Source organism: Myxine glutinosa, chromosome 3, assembly GCF_964187855.1.
Source record: "Myxine glutinosa chromosome 3, kmMyxGlut1.1, whole genome shotgun sequence".
NCBI lineage: Eukaryota > Metazoa > Chordata > Myxini > Myxiniformes > Myxinidae > Myxine > Myxine glutinosa.
Window position 1 is genome coordinate 75,502,190 of NC_136263.1, and position 12,888 is coordinate 75,515,077.

At 45.3% G+C, this 12,888-nt stretch overlaps 1 non-coding gene across 1 annotated transcript; it reads right to left on the reverse strand.

The window, feature by feature from the left end:
• Nucleotides 1-11,749: 11,749 nt before the first annotated feature.
• On the reverse strand, nucleotides 11,750-11,831 carry TRNAS-UGA (transfer RNA serine (anticodon UGA)). The gene has a single exon. It is a non-coding gene; the product is annotated as a tRNA-Ser (tRNA).
• Nucleotides 11,832-12,888: the final 1,057 nt, after the last annotated feature.

A 12,888-nucleotide genomic window follows, 5' to 3' on the forward strand; every position in this document is an offset into this window, starting at 1 on the left:
TCAAACGGGAATGGGCTTAAAATGTACAGAAAACAACGAAAGGGTTTATTAAAGAAAATATCGGTAACAAGAAAAGGCGACGGTGAAACTAAAACTAAATTCTTATGGTGGAGCGCTCCCGCACCAGACTTAAACACAGACAAAGGGATAGATAAAAAGAACTGGAAAATAATTGTGTTGGATTTAATTGTGAGGACTTAGATCCGATCACTGGTGGGATCTCGTGAGGGTCTGCGAACGGATCCGGAGATCCATGCGCGCGAACACGCCTTGGCGCGAAGTCCATGCGCAGAACCAGGCCTCAAGCACGCAGGCCCGAGAATTATTTAGCTTTGTGAGGCCTCAAAGCACGGAACTTTTAAACATGAATAAAATCAAAACCTGAGACCCCACAAACACACCACTTTGTATGGCGTATCCCGTAGGGCAAAGCCGTATAGATCAGTGTTTGTCTGTCTGTACGTATGTATGTCCCTCACAAACGTACACCAATCAAGCTGAGGATCTGGTCACATGACAGGGATGGTGTGATGTGACTATGTCGGTGATGTCATTGCGATGTACGATGGCTGACTCCACACACCACCATTTTGATTGAAATGCCATTCAGGACGTACATATTGTTGAACCTGTCATATATCACAATCACCATGCTCTACCTTACGTTTTTCATTTCGTGGGAAACACAAACAACCCGATTGTTAAAATGACCATCAAAAATCGAACCATCGGCTTTACGGGTCTTCAAATACATACGGAACGGCATATAAATCAAAATGGCGGTGTGTGGAGCATCAGCTACTGTACGACGTAGACATCAGACGTAATCACATCACCCTGTCATGTGACCAGATTCTCAGCTCTGATTGGTATACGTTTGAGGGGACATGCATACAAACATACATACATACGGACGGACAAACACTGTTCTAGACGGCTTTGCCCGATGGGCTACGCCGTAAAAATTTAATACTTACATTATTTGCTAACTGGTATCCCTACCCAGGTCATACTATCCTTTTCAACTGAAGTATCAAACATGTATCAAGTATCAAGTATCAATCCCTGGTGTTGGGCTAGCGGCTAGGGTGCTGGCTTTAGGATCCTAGGATCCTGGGTTCGAATCCCAGTCGATCGCTGAATTAACGCCAGGGGGGTTGACTCAGCCTGTCATCCTTCCGAGGTCGGCAAATTGAGTACCAGTTCACTGGTAATTCCCTGCTTGTCGTTAAAGGCGGCAAAAAGGGTTGGCGTCAGGAAGGGCATCCGGCCGTAAAACATTGCTTCAAAAAGGGGACCGAAAAACAACAACAACCACAGTTCCCGAAAAAGGCCAACCCCCGCTTGCGGGGAAAAATGGCCTCTAAAGGTGGTTTTTTTATCAAACATGTCCGGCTACACCGCTGGTAAACTTTTTATCTTGTTTTCTTTTTCTCAGGAAACTACATCAACCACAATCCCTTAAACATATCGCCGGAAAGCCAAGGTCCTGGCCCCAGGAAGAAACGTTTGGGGTCCCGGGAACTCATCGTGGATCAGCGAGCAGGTGGCATCCCGATATTGATCTCGTCTAATAGCCCTGCGTCAACTCGTATGGGAGTTCGATTATCGAGTTGACAGGAAATGTTTTAGTTGAAAATACTTGTACAGGAGTTGGATTCCCGAGAAAAGCTCCTGAGTTGACAGGAAATGTTTTGGTTGAAAATACTACAATGGGAGTTAGATTGTCGTGAAAAGCTCCGGAGTTGACAGGAAAGGTTTTGGTTGAAAGAAAGTTTGACTGGCCTATACAAGTAGTTATTAAGTTGAGAAAGTTCCATCTGGAAATCGTTCTGGTCTACAGCGATGGAACTCTACCACAAACAGCAGGTCATGATGATTGGAGTGCAATTATTCGGTACGTTTGGGCACCTAATCCAAACCTGAACCCAAACCCTAACCCAGTTTCTTCTCCTAATGGCCCCATACCTGTTTCCTTAATGGAAAACTCCACACAGCATGTGAGGTTCTCTCTTCAGGTGGAGAAAATCTCACAATCTTTCCTTAATTTCAAGGTAGTTCCAATAATTGACTTCATATTGCTGCTACGATAAATCAATACTACTTACTTTCCTGTCTGTTCTTTTCCAGATAGCTATTTGAGAGTCGCCATGATGCAGGCTGGTGGCCCTCAGATAAATATCTCCTCAATGTCACTTCCTCTTTCCCCTCCCAAATGTCTGGCAATCTTGCCATACTTTCCAGGTCACTCCAATAAAGAACTCAATGGCTGGTGACACAGAACTCCAATCAACGAAACTTTCTACTTTCCGATATGCTCCTCTTTTTCTGCTCTTTTCCAGATAGCTATTTGAGAGTCGCCATGATGCAGGCTGGCGGCCTTCAGAGAAATATCTCCTCAGCATGACCTCCTCTTTCCCCTCCCAAACATCTGACAATAATGCCATACTTTCCATGTGACGAATAATTTACTCCATATGGCTGACGTTAAACGAAAATTAACAAAACTTCTTACTTTCCTGTCTGTTCTTTTCCAGATAGCTATTTGAGAGTCTCCGTGATGCAGGCTGGTGGCCCTCAGAGAAATATCTCCTCAATGTCACCTATACTTTTCCCTCCTCCTCCAACTTCACCATCCCAAATAAAAGCTTAAGGATAAACTTCGATCTTCCTCCCATTTTTATAACAGTTTGTGATAAGAAGGCACAGGAGGACGAAAACGGAGAATCCCGGGACAAAAGATACGGACATATAAATGTACAGATAAAAAATAAAGTACACTAGCGATTCGATAACTTGAGTCCAGTATCCAACAAGTAAATAAATGAGAAGAAAACATAATCGGGCATTGAATGCTCTGGTTTACATTGAAGCAAGGGAAAACCCTCCATTACATGATGCATGACATGATGATGATGCACAGCAGTGTGTGTGTGTGTGTGTGTGTGTGTGTGTGTGTGTGTGTGTGTGTGTGTGTGTGTGTGTTTCTGTGTGTGTGTGTTTGTGTTTCTGTGTACCTGTGTCTGTCTGTGTCTGTTTCTCGCTGTGTGTGTTTCTGTGTGTTTGTGTTTATGTGTTTATGTGTGTTTTTCTGTGTGTGCTTGGGGAGTTTGCCCCCCAAAATAGGTATTTGCTTTATTCTTCGCAACTACACATGCAATTCTGATGAAACTTGACCACAACTTTCATCACCCGTGTTGTACCAAAGTTTGTTGAAGGCATTAGAAAAATTGGGGTCTGAGGAGGATTTCCCCCCCAAAATAGGTATTTTTTTGTTTGCTTGTTTCGTCTTATGATTTCATTAGTCAGATTTTTACATGCTGCCCTGTCTTCTCGCAACCATTGAAATTGGTTTAAAATACCGTGATACTGTTTAAAATACCTTTAGTCAGTGCAGTGTACTGCTTTATTCTTCCAGTTGAGCATCCAGGGGTATTGCCCCTATTTTTTCAAACCTTCTGCAGTTTCACACATGGAAATATCTCCTCAATGTAACCTACACTTTCCCTTACACCACCAACTTCACCGTCCCAAATGAAAGCTTGAGGTTCAACTTCGATTTTCCTCCCATTTTTCTCTTCAAGGTAGAATCGTCTTCTGGAGTCTGTTTTATCGTGCTCTTTCCGCCAGATCTTCAAGTTTGCTGTCAAACACCACCCTCACATTTAGTTTGGTAAATCTTTTGGGTTCAGTCTTTCAGATTTTTCCGCCCTCTCGTACCTGAGATTTCCCTCCCAGTCATTGTGTTGTAGTTCAGTCGGCCGTCCTCACATTCCTGTCCAGGAGGTCTTCAAGCCAATGAAGCCTTTGTCGCTCCTGTGTGAAGCGGGGCCATCGCCGTGAAATATAAAACACACAGGAAATGGCGCTTTGTGCTGAGGCGCGGCGGTGATGGTCATGGTTAACTTAACCCCCGACCAGACAAAGATCCCCGGGGGGGTTAAACAACACTTGGGGACGATCAAAATAATCTAGAGGAATTGGGAGAAAATGTTTAATGAGTTTTGGTTCTGTGACGGTGTGGAAAGCACGGTGTACCATGGTGCGTTGCACCAGCCACATGTGGCGACGGCATATTCAGCTGAGGGATATCTGCGAAGGGTCCTGTGTCCTGTTTGCTGCGGCACGGCACGAGCAGTGGGCGTGCCAACCGAGCAGTGGGCGTGCCAACCGCGGCTGGGTTCTCCATACGGGAACCCCTGCAATCAATTGAGCAAAATAAATTAACATGAAGATTAAATAATCTGGAAGGATTAAATTAACAAAGTAAATTAACTAAAAGCGTATAACAGATGTGAGTAAAACAAGAAGCAAAAGACATAAAATGTCATAGCTCCTGTATTTTTAGTAATTTTTCTGTGCAGAGTTAAAGGCCGTCAGTCGACCATCTTTGATCAGATTACAAAAGAAAATGTTCTGCCTATGTATACTCTCATGAATTGTCTTTGTGCCAAGTTTGAACAAAATTGGTCCATGCATGTCTGAGAACTGGTTGGGGACACATCTAAGTAACAAAATGGCCACCACTTGGTCATCTTGGATTTGATCTCGAAAGAAAATGACGTGCATATGTAACCCATTATTCATTATCTGTGTGCCAATTTGAACAAGGTTGGTAAATGCATGTCCGAACTAGAACGACACTCTTCGATGTCATGACGTCGACTGATATGCCTCCGCCCACATTATTACATCATTATAATACTTGTACCAAGTTTGCTTTAAATCTGTTCAGCTGTTCTAAAGTTATCACATTTTTACCTGACATGACCTCTGACCTTTGACGTCTTGACCCCAAAAATTAATCAGTTTATGTTTACATCATTATACATACCTGTACCAAGTTTTAATTTAAATCCCTTCAGCTATTCACAAGTTATCACATTTTTACCTGACATGACCTCTAACCTTTGAACTCAGGACCCCAAAACCTAATCAGTTAATCTTTATATCATTATACATATCTGTACCGAGTTCTAATTAGATCCATTTACCCGTTCTTAAGTTACAGACCTATTACAGACTTTGACCTTTGACCTCTTCACCCCAAAATGTAATCAGTTAGTCTTTACATAATTATGCATACCTGTACCAAGTTTGAATTGGATCACTTCAGCCTTTCTCAAGTTATAGACCTATTACAGACTTTGCCTTTAACCTTGACATTTGACCCAAAGTCTAAGGAGTTAACCTTTCATCATTATACATACCTGTACGAAGTTTGAATTAGATCACTTCAGCCATTATCAAGTTATAGACCTGTTACGGAATTTGACCTTTGACCTTTGCCCCCAAAATCGAATCAGTTATCTTTACATCATTATGTCTACCTGTACCAAGTTTTAAATAGATCACTTCAGCTGTTCTCAAGTTATAGACATATTACAGACTTTGACCTTTGACCTCTTGACCCCAAAATATAATCGGTTCATCTTTTTATCATTCTACATAAGTGTTAATCAAACAAGTCTAAGTGTTAATTAAGTAGTAAGTCTATCAAATTTGGTCAGAATCCCATCACTGGGATTCCCGCTTCCGGTCTGGTCTGGAGAGGACGCTGGCGTTACTTGTTTGCCGCTTCTCCGACTGGGTCATTGTACATAGTCTGCTTTTCTGGTGGTCGTGGCGGCTTTTTGGCCATTGGATCTGCTCCCTGCTCGGTCCCGGCTCTGCTCCTGGCTTCGCCTGCCCGGCTCTTCCACTGTTGCCTCAGGCCCGCTCCCGAACTGTCCTGCGCCTCGTCTGCCGCTCCGGCCTTTACTGTCTTGCTCGCTGCTTCTCCGACTGGGTCATTGTACATAGTCTGCTTTTCTGGTGGTCGTGGCGGCTTTTTGGCCGTTGGTTTGCTCTCTGCTCGGTCCCGGCTCTGCTCCTGACTTCGCCTGCCCGGCTCTTCCACCGTTGCCTCAGGCCCGCTCCCGAACTGTCCTGCGCCTCGTCTGCCGCTTCGGCCTTTACTGTCTTGCTCGCCGCTTCTGGCAAGCCGCTTCCACTGGCAAGGCCTACTCGTCCTCCTCGACCTTGGCCTTGTACTCTGCTGCAAGGCTACTTCTGCTCAACACTTAATCCACCCCATCATGCATCTCTGCAATCAAATACCACGGACTCCTGCGACGACCCAGATATATTCATAGAGGCTCTGGTCGTAAGTTTGTTTACTTACAAACAGGTCACTTCATTCCCGTACTCTGGTCGGCTCAGCGCACTCCCACTCATCGTCCCAGCGCACCTGGTCACAGCAACGCACACGATCGCACCTCCTGTCTGCAAACCCTGGCTAAATCACCTGAGTTCATCCCCACCGTACAAACAAACATGAAGCTCACCCTGTTCAATACCCGGTCCCTCGACAACAAAAGCCTCATCCTGAACGACTACATTCTGGATAATAAACTGGACTTTCTCTGTCTCACTGAAACCTGGCAACAACCTCTGGACTACTTCTCACTCAACCTCACTACACCCAATGGATATTCATACATCAATAAACCACGCTCGGAGGGCCGAGGTGGTGGAATTGCCGTAATACACCGACAGGACATCAAGACCAGCCTCATCTCCATCTCATCTGCTCCATCATTTGAACACCTGGCTTTTAAACTCTCTGGTCACACGCAGTCAGTCATGGCTGTCGTCTACCGCCCTCCCAAACCACACCCATCATTCCTGTCTGACTTCTCCTACTTTCTGACCCAGCTCTGTTCCCTCTCCCCCTCAATCCTCCTCTTCGGTGATTTCAATATCCACATGGACTCCACTGACTCCACAATAACCACTGACTTCACTGATTTACTCACCTGCTTTAACCTCACTCAACATGTCAACTTTCCTACCCATAACCGTGGGCATATTCTGGACCTTGTCTGCTCTACTGGATTAATTTTGCACCATCTCTCTGGCTCCGACCTCACCCTCTCTGACCACTTAGCCATCACTATGACCATCAACATCCCCACCCCAGCACCAAGGCATTATCGCACTATCAACTTCCGTAAGCTAAACGCTCTTTCACCTACCTCATTCTCATCCACCCTCTCTGAAAAAATGTCCACTTCTCCCTTCGTTGACCTCCACACCCCTTCTGACCTCACTGACTACTACAACCACACTCTCTCCTTCTGCCTTGACCAGCTTGCGCCTATAAAAACCAAATCAGTTTCTTTCACCCATTCTGCTCCCTGGTTTACCCCTGAACTCCGCCTGATGAAAGCTCGTGCTCGCTAACTTGAAAGACTCCGCAATAAAACAGGTCTCACAATTCACTCCCAAGCCTACAAGGACCACCTACAGCACTACAAAGATGCCCTCTCCCGCGCCCGCTCCGCCTACTACTCTCAAATTATCCACTCTGGCTCTGGAAACCCAAAAGCACTCTTCTCTACAATAAACAAACTCCTCAGCCCCCTGAACACCACCACCCAGTCATTCACAGTAGAAAACTGCATCTCCTTCCTTTCATTCTTCCAAAGCAAAATTGACAACATCTACAACAGCTTAACCACCACCGCACCCGCTCCCCCTCAAACCACCTGCCCCCCCTTATCCTGCCAACCCCTGTCTCAGTTCTCCCCAGTCTCCCCTACTGACCTCTCTGAACTCCTCATAGGAATGAAAACTGCCACCTGCACTCTTGACCCCATCCCCTCCAGCTTTGTCAAGGCCTCCCTTCCTGCTCTCTCTCCACTTATCACTGCAACAATAAACTCCTCCCTGTCTACAGGCATCGTCCCACCATCCCTCAAAATTGCTGCTGTTACTCCCATTCTGAAAAAACCTGGACTAAACCCTGACACCCTAAACAACTTCAGACCCATCTCCAACCTACCCTTTCTGTCAAAAGTTTTGGAACGCGCTGTAGCCACTCGACTCAAACATCACCTCTCTGCCAATAACCTGTATGAAACATTCCAATCCGGATTCCGCTCCAACCGTGAGTCCGAGTCCTGTGTTTTCGTTCTTATTTTCCTTCCTGCTTCTTCTTGGCCTTCTTCCTGCTGGGTGGGGCTCACCCACCAGACAGGAAGAGCCTCGTGCTTCCCCCACTATCACTTCCCTCCCTCCTCATTCCTAGTGTCATCCCCGCCATCCCCAGGAACCCGGCATAACTGCATACGATTTTTGTTTCTGAAGGAAGGTACTGTCCCAAAAGGTGAGCTGTTTGGTCAGACAATATAGTTAGATGTACTGGGGTTCAAGGCTGAGGATTTCTATTGCCTCATCCCTTTGGGCTGTGGATTTGGCATGTCCTTCCAGACTCCTGGAAGGCTTGCCACGTTTTTGGTGAGTTGGACTACCGCTCGGTCTGCTGGATCTCTGGCTGTTTGGGTGGCCGAAGCCCTCTCTGACCATGAGAGGGTCGTGACGATCTGCCTCGATAATTATGATGTACAGTACTGGTTGGCGTATTATGTTGAAGTGAAGACCCCACCACGTTTTATCCTAAATGATCTGGGTATCTGGACTGGAGCTCAGCAATATAGCGGCAAGTTCCGGGTCAAGGAGGATGGCACAGTTACTCATATTCTTAATGGGATTGTAATCGGGATGGACCATGGCCAAGTTTATTATGCGGGTCAGCCAAAAGTATGCCGCAGGTGCGGAAAACTGGACCACTTTGTGTCTGCGTGCAAAGAACTGTTTTGTTCGCAGTGTGGCCAGTTGGGACATTCGAAGAAGCACTGCACCTCTCAGGTTATGAACCTATGCGGTTGTGATGGGGCACACCTTCTGATCCAGCCCCGCAGAGCTACACTTGCAAAATACGTGCGTCAGCGGGTGATGGGTAGGGGTGTTCCTGGGACAAGTACACGTGTTGACATGTCTGAATGTTTTTTTTTCTTTTTTTTCTTTTGTGTTTACAGAATCGAGGCTTGTGTAAGAGCTAATACATTAAACATGAAAACATGTGCAGGCGCATAAAACATACAGTGAAGGGAGCAGGAGACAAGAGGGGGAGGCAGAGGGAAGCGCACAAGCACAACAACAGTAGAGAACAGGGACATCAGCAGATCTGTAGAAGGGAAAGGGTTGGGGGAGGGGGTGGAGGTACATGGTATAAAGCAAATGAACACTACAAGGAATTTCAGGAAAGAAGTTGTGGATTGAAAAAGGTGGATTTGGGATGTTTTAACAGGGGTAGAAAAGATCAAGGTTTTGGATGGGGGGAAATAAGAGATGGTGGTGCACAGCTGTTTTAAAGACCTGGAGGGAGGAGAGGGATTGAAGAGAGAGTGGGAGATTATTCCAGAGGTGGGAGAAAAGAGAATGAAAGAGTGAAGGTGAGCAGAGAGTCTTGATTTTGGCAGTTTCACCAGAAGAGGGTTGCGAGCAGATCTTGTGCGTCCTGCAGGAATATTTGGGGGACAGAGCACAGACAGAGCAGGGGGAGTAAGGCTGGAGAGGAGTTGGTATAAGACAGAAAGACCACCTACCTACCTGCCTGCAGTGAGAGAGAGAGAGAGAGAGAGAGAGAGAGGGGCCCACAGAATCGGCTTAATTGCGGGAGATTCCAATGATTCTGAAAGCTTTGGTTTCAACCGCGTGAAGCCGAGCTAGGTGTGAGGCAGGAGCACCAGCCCAGAGGGGAGAGCAGTATTCCATTGAGCTGCGGATGAAAGCCTTGCATGTGGTGAGGAGCTCAGGTGTGCCAAGGAAGGACTTTGCACGATGGAAGATGCCCAGTTGGCGACTGGCTTTGGAGGCCAGCTTGGAAATGTGGTTTTCCCGGGAAAGATCATGGCAGAAAGTGAGAGCCAAAAGCTTGAGTGACAGAACTTCTTCAAGAGGATTGTTCAGAAAGTAGATGGGAGTGTTTTCCAGACGGGTTTTTTTGGAGCGACATTGTGAGAGTGTGAGATTTGTCAGGATTGAAAGACATGTTACACTTGTTTGACCAGTTTGTGATTTTGTCCAGATCTGCAGAGAGTGAAGAGGCTGCAGCCTGCCGATCTGAGGGTTGAGATATGGAGCGGCAGAGAGTGGAGTCATATTTTCTTTATTTTTTTTGTATACAAGATCGAGGCTCGTGTATGAGCTGACATTAATCACAAAAAAAAAACGGACACATAAAACATACAATGAAGGGAGTGGGAGACAAGATGGGGAGAGAGAGGGAAGTACACAAGTACAGCAGCAGAGAACAGGGACATCGGGAGATCTGTGGGAGGGAGAAGGATTGGGCGGAAGAGGAATGGCAAGGGGAAGGGGGTTGGGAGATGTATAAAACACATGGACACTGCAAGGACTTCCAGGAAAGAAGTTGGTATTTCAAAAAAGTGGATCTGGGGTGAATTAACGGGGGTAGAAAAGATCGAGGTTTTGGATGAATGGGGGTTTTGGATAAGAGATGGTGGTGAACAGCTGTGTTAAAGACCGGGAGGTAGGAGTGAGTTTGAAGCGAGTGAGGGAGTTTGTTCCAGAGGTGGGAGTAAAGAGGAATTAAAGAGTGAAGGTGAGCAGAGAGTCCTGATTTTGGTAGTTTAACCATAAGAGGGTTGCAGGCAGATCTTGTGCGTCCTGTTGGAACATTTGGGGGACAGAGCACAGATAGAGCTGGGGGATCTAGGCCGGATCGGAGTCGGTAGAAGACAGAAAGACCACCTACCCTGCCTGCGCAGTGAGTGAGTGAATGAAAAGCCCTCAGAATCAGCTTCATCGCGTGAGATTCCAATGATTCTGAAAGCTTTGGTTTCAACAGCGTGAAGATGAGGAATGTGTGAGGCAGGAGCAGCAGCCCAGAGGGGAGAACAGTATTCCATTGAGCTGTGGATGAAAGCCTTGCATGTGGTGAGGAGCTCAGGTGTGCCAAGGAAGGACTTCGCACGATGGAGGATGCCCAGTCGGCGACTGGCTTTGGAGGCCAGCTTGGAAATGTGGCTTTCCCAGGAAAGATCATAGCAGATAGTGAGACCCAAAAGCTTAAATCAAATCAAATCCAAAAGCTTGAGTCATCAGCAATGAGTTAGAGAGGATTTTCCAGAGAGTCGGGGAGGTCATTAAAGAAAACCAGAAAAAGCACAGGGCCCAGAACACTGCATTGAGTAACTCCAGCGTGGACAGGAAGGGAAGATGAGAGAAAAATATGCTTGTCTCTTCCTTCCCCAATATTATATTATACAATGGAATGGAGACGTCCAACAACGTGAGATCCATTTTAACGAACTTTGACGCAGGAAGAGACCATGAGGCCCATCAAAGTCTGGGTATTTATTGCCATCTTTGGCTTTATCCGCACTCGATTCTTTTTAGCTGCGACGAGCAGTTCTATGAGAGGACCATGTTGTTGTTGTTAGAGTGCCTTTTTGAATAGCGCATGACATACACTCGGACGTGTATGAGGTAAGAACATCGCGGACTAAAATCGCGATTTGTTTGAAGAAACCAGAATAAATTTAGCAACAAAGACAACATTAATGTTTTCATATCAATCTCGTTTCACAGAACTTGACACAAATTAGGTGAAATTATTGAATAGCGCATGCGCATACACTCGGACGTGCGTTGGTATGAGGTACGGTTGCATGGACATTAAATAGACTTATGTTGTTGTTCTCGAATTTGGTAGCGCATATTGCAAGGGATATCCTCATGATATTAAACGTCGCAGCTGGTGACCACACTGTGGTCATTTTTCTCTTGTTTAATACTGAGCTTCAAGCAAAGAAACAAAAAGTGACATCTTTGGTTCGACTCAGCCGGATTCGAAACGCCGAGATCACAGACTAAAGTGGACGCTCTAAAAAAATGTTAACGTCATGGACAGGATTCCAACCTGTGCGGGAAAACCCCATTGGATTTCAAGTCCAACGCGTTAACCACTCGGCCACCATGACATGTTATTAGTGTAGTTTTTCCCTCCAGTTTTGAGAGTTTTTACAAAATTCCATCTTTGTAATGACTTCAGTTGCTCATCACCTGGTCAAATGTGGACGAACACATTTAAGCATATATTTAGAGACAAACATTTTATTTTTCAAGCTGCGGAATATTGAACAGAAATATCAAGAAAATTGAATATATTATTGGAATGTTTTTGGGTAGACAATATTGAATGTTTTTCCATCAAGTTTCCAGAACACATATACAGATCGAAATTGCTCTTTTTTATTTTATTTTGGAGGGTGTGTATATGGAGAAGTTAGCTAAGGTGGTTATCAGCAGCAAATGTGCCTTTAAATTCATGCAAATATTGTGTTTGTACTGTTTTCAGTTTTTGAATAATTAGCGATTAGCGCATTTGAGAGGTCAAGATCGAATGAATCATTGTAACATCCTAATTAATAGTTATTTTTCACATCTGATATCATATATGATGATAGGAGCTCTCACCTTCTCACCAATTATATAAGTATCTGGGTTGAATTCCAAAAAAAATTGGTTTTTTTTAAAGTTGTGTATATATATGGATCTACTATCGGAGATAGTGACAGGTGGTGGCTCATGTGTTTGTAGGTTACCAGCAGGGACCCGCGGAATAGGGTTCCAAGGAAAACCCTCCCTTGTATGGCTGGTGTATAGGCAAAGAAGCGCTGCCTTGCCTGCTCCTGGAAGTTTATGTTTAGCAATGTAAAGGTATGGCATGGTGATTGTGAATATGACAGGTCCGATCATGTTGAAATTATTTCTTCTTATTCTTTCATTCATGACATTGATGGAATGAAAGTGAACGAAAGCTCAGACATGCTTGCGGCCAAAACCAGAATTCCGGGTTTTTACGCACGGCGCGGTGCTCTGACGCACGGAGGAAATCACGTGAACTCGCCGAACACGCCCCTTCCTCCTGTTGTTCTTCACTTCCTCAATATTCTATATTTCTCCCAAGATAAACAAAATAAATATATCACATCAGGATTGTTTAATATCAGAATATGGAAGGAGCTTCGAAGCTGC